Source organism: Arachis hypogaea, chromosome 14 (genome assembly GCF_003086295.3).
Source record: "Arachis hypogaea cultivar Tifrunner chromosome 14, arahy.Tifrunner.gnm2.J5K5, whole genome shotgun sequence".
Taxonomy (NCBI): domain Eukaryota; kingdom Viridiplantae; phylum Streptophyta; class Magnoliopsida; order Fabales; family Fabaceae; genus Arachis; species Arachis hypogaea.
This window is the reverse complement of record NC_092049.1, coordinates 26,363,500-26,380,895: the sequence shown is the minus strand read 5'-3', so window position 1 is coordinate 26,380,895 and position 17,396 is coordinate 26,363,500. Positions and strand designations below refer to the sequence as shown.

General features: G+C 35.6%; 1 pseudogene; it reads left to right on the top strand.

Annotated features, from left to right (window-relative positions):
• Nucleotides 1-286: 286 nt before the first annotated feature.
• Nucleotides 287-5,863, top strand: LOC112740341 (peroxidase 16-like; annotated as a pseudogene).
• Nucleotides 5,864-17,396: the final 11,533 nt, after the last annotated feature.

Genomic DNA, 17,396 nt, shown 5'->3' with positions numbered 1-17,396 from the left:
GTTTTGATGCATCACGGCACTTCATCATGTGATTACATACACGCCAGAGTGCTAGCAGCTGCCACTAAATACTACTCTACTTAGAGCATCAATATTTTTATTTAATTAAAAAGTATCTAAGAAGCTTCACTTACGTTTCTTTCAACTTTTATCAGATTCACATACATATTTATGTCAATATTAGCAAGACTCTCCATGAAAAAATTAAGCACTATTCTGTACTTATTCTCATCAATCATTTTCCCATTTAATAATCATATCAATATATGTGTGTCAATGGAAGCAATCTTCAAATCAACATCAAACCATTTTTTTTTGTTTTTTCCTTAATCAAGTTAATCATAAACTTGCTTATATATGTAGCATTAAGCAAGAAATCATAGTATAGTTAAAAAGCAAGCTAAGATCACAGGACTAGTAAGAAATGGCCAAGAACTTTGTATTTGTGTTCACATCATTTATGATTCTACTAATTAGTAGTGTACAAACAAGCTCTGCTCAACTTTCTCGCGGCTTCTACAACAACACATGCCCCAATGTGGAACAGCTGGTTCGCGCCGCCGTGACGCAGAAGTTGCAGCAGACATTTGTGACTGCTCCTTCCACTCTCCGCCTCTTCTTCCATGATTGCTTTGTCAGGGTATGTCTAAGCGCATTCACTTGTTAATTAATCAAGTTTTGTTGGTTGGTGCAAGTCTAAAATTGTATTGTTTAACTAGGTACACTTGTTAAGGAAATTACAAGTAGAATATTTTAATAAAAAAATTAGAAATTTCTTGAGTTTTTTAAGTATTGAATATATTATTATTGAAAAAACAATTTTTTTTTTGTTTATTCTCTTATCAAATGTTTTTAAGACAATGGTTAAGTGGTTATCTAAGTTCTTATTTTATTCAACATTTCTGCATGGCAGCATGTTAATACTTAATACTGTCAATGTCATTCAGTATTCAATTAAATTACTAATCTATTAGGTTTTTTATTTTGGAAATATTATTACTAACTTTGTTCTTGGTTTCTGCATACAGGGTTGTGATGCTTCAGTTCTGCTTGTGTCTCCAACTAACCAGGCAGAGAAAAACCATCCTGATGACGTGTCGCTTGCCGGGGACGGTTTCGACACGGTGGTTAAGGCCAAGGTAGCCGTTGATAGTGATCCTCAGTGCAGAAACAAAGTCTCTTGTGCTGATATTCTTGCTCTGGCCACTAGGGATGTGGTCAACTTGGTACAATTTCACTTCAATTTCTTATTATTTTGATCTATGCTTTGTAAAAGATTCTATAGTCTAATAATCTCTATAATAATGTTAATTAATAGAACAATGTTCATAATTAAAAAATTAAGTTAGTTAAACTATCATAATTTGCTTAATAATAATAATGTAGGCTGGGGAACCATTTTATGAAGTTGAATTAGGAAGGCGTGATGGGAGAATATCTACTATGCAAGTGTTCAACACCATCTTCCTAGCCCTAATTTCAATTTGGATCAGCTCAATTCTTTGTTTAGCTTTAATGGCCTCTCCCAGACAGATATGATCGCATTATCAGGTAACTTAAGTGGAACAAACATGTTCCTTACACTTTAAAAATCAGCTATCAAATCAGTCTATATGCTTATGTATATTTATAGGTATTATTTCACACAATTTTTTAATTAAATAATTTGTCATTAAAATAATCAAATTTGTTTACAATAATATATTTAAATTTTTTATTAGATATTAAATACGTACTTTTATACGTGATGATTAATTAGTGGCTGATTTTTTGTCTATAGAAAGTAATATGATTGTAAATAAAATTAACCTTTATATAATCATGCTAGTCTATACACTAAAATCAGTTACCAAAATTAATATATATATATATATATATATATATATATATATATATATATATATATATATAAAATATACATTGAAAATAAATTAAATATACATAGCCGGTTCCAAACCCGGATAAAAGAGGAGGGTTGTATTAGGTCTTCGGCAACCAACATAAAAATATAGCCGAACCCCCATGACATGAATCAAAGACATTATTGCGCTAAAGCTAGGTCGTTGTCCGGAAGCAACGCGCCGTATGGCTCGAGTACGGTGTCAAAGCAAGAGCCGCTACATCGGTGCCCGGATGTAGTGTTAAATGAGCAAGGGTTCTCGCGTTTTCGTGAACGGACGAGGGTAAATAAGCTAGTTCACAAAGTAAAAGGTAAAGGTCGAAGCGACAGAAGGTTGAGATTTGGGACATGGAACATAGGCACTCTAACAGGAAAGTCCATGGAGGTGGTGGACACCATGACAAGGAGGAAGATTAACATTATGTGCCTACAAGAAACGAAATGGGTTGGTGCAAAGGCTAGGGAGTTTGATACTTCTGGTTTCAAACTTTGGTATACAGGAAAGGTAAAGAATATGAATGGGGTTGGAATAATTGTGGATAAGCAGTGGAAGAAGGACGTAGTGGATGTCAAGAGGGTGGGAGATCGGATCATCTCTATCAAACTTGTGGTGGAGGGAGGTGCTTTCCATGTGATTAGCGCCTATGCACCGCAAGTGGGTTCGGACGAACAACACAAGATAAGGTTTAGGAGGATCTAGAGAGTTTGGTTCAAGGAATACCTTTGGGAGATAAGATTTTCTTAGGAGGAGATTTAAATGGCCATGTTGGGAGAGAAGTGACTGGATATGGGAGTATTCACGGAGGCCATGGTTTCGGGGTGATCAATGCCGAGGGTAAAACTATTTTGGACTTTTCCTCAACCTTTGATCTTCTCATTGCAAATACATGTTTTAAAAAGAGAGACGAACATCTTATAACCTATAAGAGTGGAATGACAAGCTCTCAAATCAACTTCTTCTTGTTGGGAAGAGTCGACTGGAAATTTTGCATTAACTGTAAAATTATCCCGGGAGAGAGTTTGACAACACAACATAGGATGCTCGTCATGGATTTTCGCGTTGAGTAAAAGTTGAGGAAAAGACATCATACGAAGAACCCAAGGACGAGGTGGTGGCGGATGAAAGGTGAGGAACAAAGAAGCTTCCTAAGACGGGTAGGAGAAGAGGCAAAGTGGGATGGGAATGGAAGCGCAGAAGAGATGTGGAGGGAGATGGCAGAAGTTATTAGAAGAACAGAAAAAGAAAGTTTTGGTGAATCTAAAGGAATAGGACCAAGAGACAAGGAATCCTGGTGGTGGAATGCGAGTATACAAGAAAAGATAAAGATAAAAAGGGAATGCTTTAAAGAGTGGTCTTTATGCCGCAATGCAGATAACTGGGAAAAATATAAGGCGGCTAAGAAAGAGACAAAAGTGGCTGTAAGTGAAGCAAGAACAAGAGCATATGAGGGTCTCTACCAGTCTTTTGGCACGAAAGAAGGAGAAAAAGGTATATATAGAATCGCAAAGAGCCGGGAAAGAAGAACGAGAGATTTGGATCAGGTTAAGTGCATAAAGGATAAGGATGGAGAGGTGTTGGCTCAAGAGGAGAAGATTAATGAAAGGTGGAAGAGCTACTTCTACGAGTTATTTAATGAGGGACAGAAGACTCTTCCGAGCCTTGGTCGATTATGCACAAGGGAAGAAGATCAAAACTTTGACTACTATCGAAGGATTCGAGACTTCGAGGTAAAAGAGGCTCTAAAGCAGATGAAAAATGGCAGGGCAGTAGGACCTGATAATATCCCGATTGAGGTTTGGAAGGGTCTTGGAGAAAAAGGCATCAACTGGTTAACCATGCTTTTTAATGAGATTTTAAGGTCAAAGAAGATGCCTGATGAGTGGAGAAAGAGCACCTTGGTACCTATTTACAAGAATAAGGGGGATATACAAAGTTGCGAAAACTATAGAGGGATTAAGCTTATGAGTCATACTATGAAGTTATGAGAAAGGGTGATAGAACGGAGTTGAGAAAAGAGACACAAGTAACAGAGAACCAATTTGGATTTATGTCAGGTAGATCTACCACTAAAGCGATATACCTATTAAGAAGGATGATGGAGAGGTATCGTAGTAATAAAAGGGATCTACATATGGTGTTTATTGATTTGGAAAAAGCGTATGATAGGGTACCAAGGGAGGTCTTATAGAAGGTTTTAGAAAAGAGGAGAGTAAGGATCGCATATATTCGGGCAATTAAAGACATGTATGATGGGGCCACAACTAGTGTGAAGACTCAAGGTGGTGTGACAGAGGAATTCCCTATTGGTATAGGATTACACCAGGGATCATCCTTAAGTCCATACCTTTTCACATTAGTCTTGGAAGTACTCACAGAGCACATCCAAGAGCCTGTGCCATGGTGCATGCTTTTTGCCGATGATATCGTCCTTATGGGAGAGTCAAGGGAAGACCTAAATAAGAAGTTGGAGTTATGGAGAGAAGCTCTAGAAGTGTATGGTCTGCGTATAAGCCGTAGCAAGACGGAATATATGGAATGTAAGTTTAGTCTGAGAAGGGAAAATCCCAATATAGAGGTGAAGATTGGAGAAAATATCATACGAAAAGTTAAAAGTTTTAAGTATCTTGGGTGCATCATACAGGATAATGGAGAGATTGAACAGGATGTAAATCATAGGATCCAAGCAGGTTGGTTAAAATGGCGGAGTGCATCTGGTTTTATATACGACAAAAAAGTGCCTTTAAAACTTAAAAGTAAATTCTATCCCGCCGCTATAAGACCGGCTATGCTGTATGGTATGGAGTGTTGGGCGGCTAAAGGGGAGCACGAACATAAGCTGAGTGTGGCAGAGATAAAGATGTTGAGATGGATGAGTGGTCATACGCGATTGGATAAAATAAGGAATGAAAATATAAGGGAGAGAGTTAGAGTAGCACCCATTGTGGAAAAGATGGTTGAATCGCGTCTCAGGTGGTTTGGACATGTGAGAAGAAGACCGATAGAACATCCAGTCAGGAGGGTGGATGAGATGGAAGATGGACAAAGGGCGAAAGGCAGAGGAAGACCTAAGAAGACCATCCATGAGGTGGTCAAACGAGATCTACATGTAAACGGTCTCTCTGTAGACATGATACATGATAGAGCACAATGGCGTCGTTTGATTCATGTAGCCGACCCTACTTAGTAGGACAAGGCTTTGTTGTTGTTGTTTTTGTTGTGTATATATATTAATACACAAATATATAATGACCAATTTTAGTATATAAATAATATTTTGTATTTGGTAACATCATTCTTAAGATGAAATCCCTAATAATATATTGTTCTTAACCAAAAAATAAGTTGTCCATCAAAATTCGAAAAAGCATAAACATGTCATTTTGTTTGTGTGTTAGGTGGGCACACAATTGGATTCTCTCACTGCAACAAATTCTCAAAAAGAATGTACAACTTCAGCCCCAGAAACAGAATTGATCCAACACTGAATTTGCAATATGCTTTAAAACTGAAACAAACATGCCCTGTAAATGTTGATCCAAGAGTAGCCCTAGCATTGGACCCTTTCACACCTCAAACATTTGATAACCAATACTTCAAGAACTTGCAACAAGGAATGGGACTCTTGTCTTCTGATCAAGTGCTTTTCACAGATCCAAGGTCAAGGGACATGGTCAACTTGTTTGCATCAAATGAACAAGCATTTTACACTGCTTTTGTCACTGCAATTACCAAATTGGGCAGGGGAGGTGTTAAGACCGGAAATCAGGGTGAAATTAGGGTTGATTGCACCAAGGTCAATTAGGATTTTCGAATCTTCAATCATGCTATATATAATTTTTTTTCACAATATTTTTAAATCGACGGATAAAGAACTAATCTATCCTTTTAAGAATTTGTCATTGGCCAATAAATTGTTGCATACATAAAATGAGAATCAAACCACCGATATTTCTTTAGGCGGACAAGTGAGCTCACACTCGACCAACTCAAATTTATTATATATCATTCCTCTTTGAAACAATATTTATGTACTGAGTTAAATTTGGTATATATAATATTATACAATAAGGTAAATTTAATAGTACTAAATATGAATCATGTATATCATGAAAAAAAGGGAAAAAAAACGGATGATAAAGATTCCACCAATAATCCTCCTCATCCTTGAACAATCATTCTTATCATATCAGTGAGTGACTCTTAGAGTGAAAAAACTAATGCTCAATTAGAAGAGAGTGAGAGTGAGGTTGAGAGAACAGAGAAGAAAGCGGGGGCTCAGTATTATCATTATGATATTTATCAAGTTACATAAGTTCACTTTACATGATTTATATGCACAGTTACGGTTATGGACTTGGTGGTTAAGCTAACAGATTCTACCAAATTTTGTCAGCTCAGCACCTATAATACTGCATCTAGCTTGTAACTAACTATTTGAGACTAACTCATTCTCCTTCATCACCTAATGCATATGATTATGAATGATAGTTACATGAATTCACTGAATGTGACACACTGTTTACCCGTTTGCACGTGTTAAATTCACAACTCATTTGCGGATCAGAATATTATAAATATATTCTTCACTAGTATTTTTATCTGTAATAATATTATAGAATATAATTTTTTAAAAATTATGATCTACTTTACTTTGACAGTATAGATTATGCATGGCACAAAAAATTTATAAAATTAAACTACTTTTACAAAGAAAAAAGTCGTAGGTTGACAAAAGTCTCTGACTAAGAAGACTAGAATATCTGTAGATAAAAAATTAAATAATAAAATTTTTAATTATTATTTTTATATGAAAAAGTTTAATTTTTATTAATAATTAATTTTAACATTCGTTATCTAAAATTTAAAACAATTTAATGTATATACTTTTACATTTAATTAGGTGTTAACTGTTAAGTCTGTTATACAAATAGAAATAATTAATTTTTATACTTGTTATTTAAAAATAAGATTTTTTCTCTCTATGTATATAAAAATATAATTAGAAATTATATTAGCATAAAAAATTATACTGATAGTTAAAAAATTAACTCAAAATTAATTTTTTTAAATCAATTGAATCTTGATTCTAACTTTTAATTATAACATTAGTATTCTCTCCAAATTATATGTAATAAATATTTGAAAGAAGAAAAATTAAAATATAGATTAGAAAGATAAGCGGTAAAAATTTAAAACTAAATAAAAAAACTAAAAAAATTATGTATATAATAACAATAATATATAATAATATTTTTTATTTAAATTATATTATTTTGTTAATTTTGTTTTTTTAGAAGAGAAAGATAGAAAAAATAGAGAAGGAAAGAAAAGGAAGAGAAAGATAAAGATGAAGAATGAGAGTGACAGTGACAGTGGAATTTTTTTCAAAAATAAAATAAAAAAATTCCATATTTCCCCAAACACCATTTTTAAACTTTAATTCCGCAAATACGATTTTTTTTTAATAGTTTAGAGCAAGTTCGCCGCATCCCCCGGCGAACTCTATAAAAATTATAGAGTTCACCTTACCCCGGCGAACTCCCTTCAAATATTTTACACCCCACGTTTTTAATCCATTTTAATCTACTATCATCATCTCCAAATAGTATATAGATCTACAAACAGTATATAGGAGTACACAAAAATACACAGACAACAAGCATGGCTTTTTCAAGGATTTTTCTTAATTATAAATTAAAAAAAATACCCATATTTAACAATGCCAACCCTTATCATCGCCTCCAGAAATACACAGGAATACCGGAATAAGTCATATTTAACAAGGATTTTTTTAATTATAAGTCGTATTTTATTTTGAAATAAATTTTTAAAAAAAATACGACTTATAATTAAAAAATCCTTGTTAAATATGGCTTAGCAGTGTATTTCTGGAGACGATGATAATGGTCGTCATTGTTAAATATGGCTTATTTTTTTTAATTTATAATTAAAAAAATCCTTGAAGAAGCCATACTTGTTGTCTGTGTATTTTTGTGTACTTCTATATACTGTTTGTAGATCTATATACTATTTGGAGATGATGATAATATATTAAAATGGATTAAAAATGTGGGATTAAAATATTTTAAGGGAGTTCGCCGGGGTAAGGCGAACTCTATAATTTTTATAGAGTTTGACGGGGTGCGGCGAACTTGCTCTAAACAAAAAAAAAAAATCATATTCAGAGAATTAAAGCTCAAAAATGGTATCTGGGGAAATATGAATTTTTTTTATTTTATTTCTGAAAAAAATCTAGTGAGAGTGAGAGTTTGTTAATTTTGGAAGAAAAAAATTATTTTAATTGTAAAAAAATATCGGATAACATATTTTGATTTGTCAAATTACTAATATAAAATATAAATTATATATAGAGTAAAAATAGTAGAGAGAAATAGAAAAATGGAGAGAGGTAGATGAGAGAATTTAGGAAGGGAGTTTATTAATTTTGAAAAAAAAAACTATTTTCTCTCAATTTTAATAAGAGAGTATCATGTGACACATTTGATTATTAAATTAGATAGTAATATATGATACATAATATAGGTATATTTCAATTTCAATTTTAATATTTCAATTTTAAATTTAATGCAATTAAAGAATGTCATGTTGCACATTTTGATTGTCAAATTAGTAATTAGTTATTGATATTGATAATTGAAGGTTGTAGAAGGTTTAGAGAAGGGGGGTTGAATCTATGGCCTTCTTTTAAGTTACTGAAATAACCCTTTTAAAACTAACTTACAATCTGAATCTATTTGAACTCAGCAGTGAAAAATTTATGAGACAATTTCATTTTTGTCTCATGAATATCAGAAAACAGGACAGAGTAGGGAAGATAGAAGCTGATACCATCATGTATCCTGGTTCGGTTGCCTTGTGCAATACAACCTACGTCCAGTCTCCACCACAACAGTGGTGGAATTTTCACTATAGTTAAAGTATTACATACACCAATTCCACACGATTGACACAATCCTTTCACATTCAAGTTCTAACCTAACTTGACTTGGTTATGCTAATACCTAACTCATCACTCTTAGTGCTAACCCAACTAAGAAAGGGGTACCTCACAGGTACAAGATACAAGACACAGACTTAACCTAAAGAAATCTGAAATAACTCTAAGCTTTTCACTCATGTGTATCTCTCTGCGTTTTTTTTTCTCTATTAGGCTTTTTCAATGACTCTCTTATTCAGCCATTTACCTCAAGAAATTACAGAAAGATAAAATTGAAAAGTAAATTACAATATGTAAAACATGAAGGAGATTGATTCTTCAACAGCCTCTTTGTTATGTGATAAACCAGATTTGCTAGCCTCTGATTCAGTTCTTCATTCTGGTGGAATGCTCCTTTGACTAGGAAGTACTGTCCAAGTAGATGAACTTCTTCAGAGAGCTCTTCTCAGAACATACACCTCAAGAACACTGGTTATCTCTTCTTGGCTTCTGAATGGTGAACCAACTTCTTTTGTATCTCCTTGCATGTTACTGAGTTGCTCTCTCTTAGGTCAACTCTCGAGCTTTGTGCTTCACCAACTCACCAGCTCACTTTTTTCATTAATCCTCAAAATAGGAACTTTGGTTCTGACCTTCTCTTGTTGACCGAAAGCCACAGGACATTATAAATAAATGTTTCCAATGGTAAAATCTTATCTTAGCCATTGAAAACCAACTTGGTCCCCAAAATACACTTGTGACCGTAGATGCACAGCAGTGAAGAACAGAAATCATCTTTCCCATGTATCCCATTTCGAACTGTGAGAGAGATGGGAAGAGGAGAAGAAAGCAATATGCATGCAATAAGAAATGTGTTACCTTTAACCTTTTCCTTAGCTTGATTTGGTTCGATTTTGCTTATTTGACCTCAACCTTTCTTGCCTAACCTTCTCTTTCTTTCTTCTTCTGTGAATAGCTTAGGAACTAAGCACTCTCTCACTTCACTGCAGTTTCTGGTTCAGCTTGTCCAGAATTTTCATTTTCATGATTTTGCACAGTTTCATCATCCTTTTGAGCTTGATTCCCTGTATCATAGTCTTTCAAAATACTTTGCACCAAGTTAGTATCATAAAATGTAACATGTATGGACTCCTCAATTATTCTAGCATCTTGATGATAAACTTTATATGCTTTACTAGTTGTGGAATATCCTACAAACAAACACTCATATGCTTTTGGATCAAATTTTCCCAAATTGTCTTTGTTATTTAAAACAAAACATTTGCATCCAAAGATGTGTAAGTAATCCAAGTTTGGTGGGTAACCTTTCCAAAGTTCATAAGGGATTTTCTTCAAAAATTTTCTTATGATAGTTCTATTCAAAATGTGGCAAGCTGTGTTAACCGCTTCAACCCAAAGGAATTTTGGAACATTACACTCACAAAGCATAACTCTTGTCATTTCTTGAATGCTTCTATTTCTTCTTTCCACCACACTATTTTGTTGTGGTGTCCTTGGACAAGAGAAGTTGTGAGATATTCCAAATTCTTCACAAAAGGATTCAAATAAATTATTTTTAAATTCGGTTCCATGATCACTTCTTATAGAAGAGATCTTTAAATCCTTTTCATTTTGAATTTTCTTGCAAAAGATTTCAAAGGCCGAAAAGGCTTCATTTTTGTGTGAAAGAAATAAAACCCAATCAAACCTAGAATAGTCATCCACAATCACTAAACCATAATGTTTACCACCTAGGCTTTGAGTTCTTGTTGGACCAAATAAATCAATGTGTAGCAATTCAAGTGGCCTTTTAGTAGAGATGTCTTCCTTTGGTTTAAATGAACTTTTTGTTTGTTTTTCCATTTGGTAAGCATCACAAGTGATGTCTTTGTCAAACCTTATCTAAGGAAGACCTCTTACTAACCCTTTCTTTACAAGTTTGTTTATTTGAAACATACTTGCATGACCCAATCTCTTATACCGTAGCCACTTTTTATATTCCTTAGAATGAAAACAAGCTAATTTTGATCCTTTAGTTCATCAAGGGTAAGTCCATACACATTATTACAATGCTTAGCAACAAAAAGCACTTCATTAGTCTTTTCATTTACAACACATCATTCAAGTTTTTCAAAAGTCACTAAATATCCTAAGTCACACAGCTGACTTATACTCAAAAGATTGTGCTTCAATCCACATACCAAAAATACATTATTAACGAAAGTAGAGTGTTAATTACCTACTTTTCCAACAGCCACTATTTTACCTTTTCCATCATCTCCAAATGTCACAAAACCTCCATCATATTTGTTTAGTTTGATGAAGTAAGTTGACCTTCCAGTCATGTGCCTTGAGCATCCACTATCCAAGTACTATATATTCTTTTTGTTCTTGGATGCTAGGCAAATCTGCATGAAAAACTTCAAGTAACCTTAGGTATCCAAATTAATTTGGATCCTTTGAAGTTAATCCATCTTGGTTGCCCAAGTGCATTGAAATCACACACAACATTGTAAATTTGGTTTCCTACAATTCTTTTTTCAATGAAGCATTGAGAATATGAATGACCAAATTTTTTGCAATTAAAACAATGATTTCCTGATGCATGCTGCTGAAATTGAGATGAGTTACTATACTGGAAATGATTAAAGGGTTGGAATTTTTTTGTTTTTGGAAGAGGTGCATTTCTTTTGCCAAACTGATTTTTGTCATAATTTTTCCTCTTTGCAAAAGCATTTTCACCAGAATTTTTGAAAACTTTTGGACTTTTTGAATATGAGGTTTTGTTGTAAAATGATTGTTTCGTGAAAGAAACCTGGTTTTTCGAAATGTACCCCAGACCTGACCTATTTGAAGTAGGTTTGGTTCTTGGTGAAGGCTCAGTTTCACTTGTGTAAACTTCATCAAATTTTTCCTCAAATGTGGGAACATATCCAATACTAGATTTGTTGGATGTGGATTTAGTATTTGATGAAGAAGCCACAAATTTCATAGAGGAATCATTAAAAACTGCACTTTCCTTGGTTATATAACCTAAACCAGATTTTTCAAACAATGGTCTTTGGCTTGCATGTAATTTGTCCAAGTTACTAGAGCTTTGAGCAAATTTTGCTAAGTCACGATTCAGCCTTTTAATCGTATCATTTAATCTTTCATTTTCAGCAATTAACTCTTGAGAAGGATCCACAATGTGCTTTCCTTTTAATTTTTCAAGTTCAGATTTTAGAAATCTATTTTCTTCAATAATGTCCAAAGCACATTCAGTTTCCTTCACTTTTTCTTTTAAAAAATTATTTTCAGCTTTTAACACATCTTTTCCAGATCTGCACTTATTGTACTTATCTAGCAGTTTTGAGGTGTTTAGAGTAAGATCATCAATAATAGCATGTAAATCATCTATAGACAAGTCATAGTAATTTACCTCATCAAGATTATTATTTCCAGCCATGAAGTAGTCTTTGTCTTCACCTTCAGAATCTTCTTCCTCATTGGAGTCATTCTCAAGATCCTCCCAAGCTGCCATGAGCACTTTCTTCTTTTCTTTCTTTCCTTTGTCCTGCTTCTTGAGCTTTGGACAGTTTAGTTTGAAATGTCTAGCCTCCTTGCAATGATGACATGTCACCTTGCTCAAGTCCATCTTGTATTCCTTTGAGCTTGAACCCTTGTATTTGCCCTTATTCTTCATCATCCTTCTAATTCTCCTAACAAAAAACATAAGCTCATCATCTGAAATACTATCACTAGACTCACTCTCTTTTGATTCTATTTTTGACTTGAGGGCTATTCTCTTTTTCTTTGAGTCCGGGTTTGTGTGTGTGGTTTCATAGGTAAGGAGTTTTCCTCTCAACTCATCATAGGTTATAGGGCTTAGGTTATTGCTCTCGGCTAGGACAGTGGCAGTAGTTTCCCATTCTTTTGTGAGGCTTCTAAGGAGTTTTCTCACTAGGGTTTGTTCTGAGTAATTTGTACCCATAGCATCAAAGTTGTTGATTATGATTGAGAATCTCTCAAACACTTCATCAATGCTTTCTCCATCCTTCATATTAAACATCTCGTACTCTTTTCGCAGCATATCAATTCTCGTTTCTTTTACCTGTTTAGTGCCTTCATGTGTAACCTGAAGTTTCTCCTAGATTTCTTTGGTTGTCTTGAATCTAGACACCTTTCGGTACTCTTCAAAGCTGATAGCACAGTGAAGAAGGTTGATAGCTTTAGCATTCAGCTCCATCTTCTTCTTATCGTCTTCATTCCACTCAGCTTCTTCTTTTGGAGTCACTACTCTATCAGTACTTATTTTTGTTGGAATCTTGGGACCGCTTACAACAATCTTCCAAATATTGTAGTCAATGGATTGGATGAAGATCTTCATCCTCTCTTTCCAGTAGGCATAGTTCTTCCCATTGAAGAAAGAAGGCCGGTTGTTTGACTAGCCTTCAGTGAGGGTGTAGGCAACTATAGTTGTGCCCAAGTTGTTCGCCATTGGATCTTTGCTCCAAGCGGTGAAGCTTGATTCTTGAGACCTTAGCTCCTGATACCAATTGAAGGTTGTAGAAGGTTTAAAGAAGGGGGGTTGAATCTATAGCCTTCTTTTAAGTTACTGAAATAACCCTTTTAAAACTAACTTACAATCTGAATATGTTTGAACTCAGCAGCAGAAAATTTATGAGACAATTTCATTTTGTCTCATGAATATCAGAAAATAGGACAGAGCAGAGAAGAGAAAAGCTGACACCATCATATATCCTGGTTCGGTTGCCTTGTGCAATACAACCTACGTCCAGTCTCCACCACAATAGTGGTAAAATTTCCACTATAGTTAAAGTATTATGGTGCACGAAATTGTGATCTCCAGGTTCGAATAATCCCTGGTAATGGCTCCAAAGCTTGGTGCTCTGATCTTAATTCATAATTGTCACAACTTCGATACAACTAACCAGCAAGTGCACTGGGTCGTCCAAGTAATACCTTACGTGAGTAAGGGTCGAATCCCACGGAGATTGTTGGTATGAAGCAAGCTATGGTCACCTTGAAAATCTCAGTTAGGTAGATATAAATGGATAATGGTGTTTTCGAATAATAAATATTAAAATAGAATAGGGATAGAGATACTCATGTAAATCATTGGTAGGAATTTCAGATAAGCGAATGGAGATGCTTTTCGTTCCTCTGAACCTCTGCTTTCCTGCTATCTTCATCCAATCAGTCTTACTCCTTTCCATGGCTAGCTTTATGTGATACATCACCACTGTCAATGGCTACTTTCGGTCATCTCACGGGAAAATGATCCAATGCCCTGTCACGGCACGGCTAATCGTCTGGAGGCATCACCCTTGTCAATGGCTTCATCTTATCCTCTCAGTGAATAATACGCTCACGCACCCTGTCACGGCACGGCTATTCATCTGTTGGTTCTCGATCATGCCGGAATAGGATTTACTATCCTTTTGCGTCTGTCACTAACGCCCTGCAATCGCGAGTTAGGAGCTCGTCACAGTCATTCAATCATTGAATCCTACTCGGAATACCACGGACAAGGTTTAGACTTTCCGGATTCTCTTGAATGCCGCCATCATTCTAGCTTATGCCACGAAGATTCTGGTTAGGAGATCTAAGAGATACTCATTCTAGCTTAATTCATGTAGAACAGAAGTGTTTGTCAGGCACGCGTTCATAAGGGAGAAGGATGATGAGCGTCACACATAATCATCACCTTCATCATGTTCTTGGGTGTGAATGGATATCTTAGAAGAGAAATAAGAAGATTTGAATAGAAAACAGTAGTACTTTGCATTAATCTTTGAGGAACAGCAGAGCTCCACACCTTAATCTATGGAGTGTAGAAACTCTACCATTGAAAATACATAAGTGAAGGTCCAGGCATGGCCGAGATGGCCAGCCCCCTTGATCTAAGAACAATGCGTTCAAAGATGATCCTAAGATCCTAAGATGATCAAAAGATCAAAAGATGCCTAATACAATAGTAAGAGGTCTTATTTATAATAAACTAGTCACTAGGGTTTACATGAGTAAGTAATTGATGCATAAATCCACTTCCGGGGCCCACTTGGTGTGTGTTTGGGCTGAGCTTAAGTGTAGCACGTGCAGAGGTCATTTGTGGAGTTGAACGCCAGTTTCTGTGCCAGTTTGGGCGTTCAACTCTGGTTTTGGATCCTTTTCTGGCGCTGGACGCCAGATTTGGGCAGAAGGCTGGCGTTGAACGCCAGTTTACGTCGTCAATTCTTGGCCAAAGTATGGACTATTATATATTGCTGGAAATCCCTGGATGTCTACTTTCTAACGCAATTAGAAGCGCGCCATTTCGAGTTCTGTAGCTCCAAAAAATCCACTTTGAGTGCAGGGAGGTCAGAATCCAACAGCATCAGCAGTCCTTTTTCAACCTCTGAATCTGATTTCTGCTCAAGTCCCTCAATTTCAGCCAGAAAATACCTGAAATCACAGAAAAACACACAAACTCATAGTAAAGTCCAGAAATGTGAATTTAACATAAAAACTAATGAAAACATCCCTAAAAGTAACTAGATCCTACTAAAAACATACTAAAAACAATGTCAAAAAGCGTATAAATTATCCGCTCATCACAACACCAAACTTAAATTGTTGCTTGTCCCCAAGCAACTGAAAATCAAATAAGATAAAAAGAAGAGAATATACTACAAATTCCAAACTATCAATGAAACAGAACTTCAATCATATGAGCGGGACTTATAGCTTTTTGCCTCTTGAATAGTTTTGGCATCTCATTTTATCCATTGAGGTTCAGAATGATTGGCATCTTATAGGAACTCAGAGTTCAGATAGTGTTATTGATTCTCCTAGTTCAGTATGATGATTCTTGAACACAGCTATTTTATGAGTCTTGGCCGTGGCCCTAAGCACTTTGTTTTCCAGTATTACCACCGGATACATAAATGCCACAGACACATAATTGGGTGAACCCTTTCAGATTGTGACTCAGCTTTGCTAAAGTCCTCAATTAGAGGTGTCCAGGGTTCTTAAGCACACTCTTTGTTTTTGCTTTGGACCTTGACTTTAACCGCTCAGTCTCAAGTTTTCACTTGACACCTACACGCCACAAGCACATGGTTAGGGACAGCTTGGTTTAGCCGCTTAGACCAGGATTTTATTCCTTTAGGCCCTCCTATCCACTGATGCTCAAAGCCTTGGGATCCTTTTTATTTGCCCTTGCCTTTTGGTTTTAAGGGTTATTGGCTTTTTCTGCTTGCTTTTTCTTTTTCTTTCTATTTTTTCGCCTATTTTTTTTTCTTCTTTTTTTTTCTGCAAGCTTTGTTCTTTGCTGCTTTTTCTTGCTTCAAGAATCATTTTTATGATTTTTCAGATTATCAAATAACATGTCTCCTAGTCATCATTCTTTCAAGAGCCAACATATTTAACATTCTTAAACAACAACTTCAAAAGACATATGCACTGTTCAAGCATACATTCAGAAAACAAGAAGCATTGTCACCACATCAATATAATTGAGCTAAGTTCAAGGATAAATTCGAAACTCATGTACTTCTTGTTCTTTTGAATTAAAATATTTTTCATTTAAGAGAGGTGATGGATTCATAGGACATTTATCACTTTAAGACATAGTTACTACTACTAATGATCATGTAATGAAGACACAAACACAGATAAGTACATAACATAGAAAACGAAAAACAGAGAAAGTAAGAACAAGGAATGAGTCCACCTTAATGATGTCCTTGAGCTCTTCTATGTCTCTTCCTTGTCTTTGCTGCTCCTCCTTCATTGCTTTTAGATCTTCTTTGATTTCATGAAGGATGATGGAGTGCTCTTGATGTTCCACCCTTAGTTGCTTCCAATAATTGTGTGGAAGAAAATGTATCCCCTGAGGTATCTCAAGGATCTCTTGATTTACAGTCAAATGTTCTACCACTGAGCTATAGACCCTTGATGGAAGCTTTTGTCTTCCCTTTCCTCTTTCTAGAGGCCTCTCTGGCCTTAGGTGCCATCAATGGTTATGGAAAAACAAAAAAGCTATGCTTTTACCACACCAAACTTAGAATGTTGCTCGTCCTCGAGCAAAAGAAGAAAGAATAGAAGAAGAAGAGGATATGGAGGAGATGGATGGCTGTGTATATTCGGCCATATGGGTGGGATTGGGTGGGGAAGAGATGTTGAATTTTTGAAGGTAAGTGGGTGTATGGCTGTGAGTGGTAAATGGAAGACAGAAGGGATGAGTGTTTATTGGGAATAGAGGATGATTGAGAAGAGAGAAGAGAGTGAGTGAAGGTAGGTGGGGATCCTGTGGGGTTCACAGATCCGGAGGTGTCAAGGCATTTACATCCCTGCACCAATTTAGGCATGTAAAATGCCCTTGCACACAACTCTGGGCGTTCAGCGCCAGGTTGGTGCCCATTTTGGGCGTTCAACGCCCATTTGCTACCATTTCTGGCGTTGAACGCCAGAACCATGCTTGTTCTGGGCATTCAGCGCCAGGATGCTCCCATTCTGGGCGTTCAGCACCAGAACTATGCTCTGTTCTGGCGTTTGAACGCCAGACAGATGCT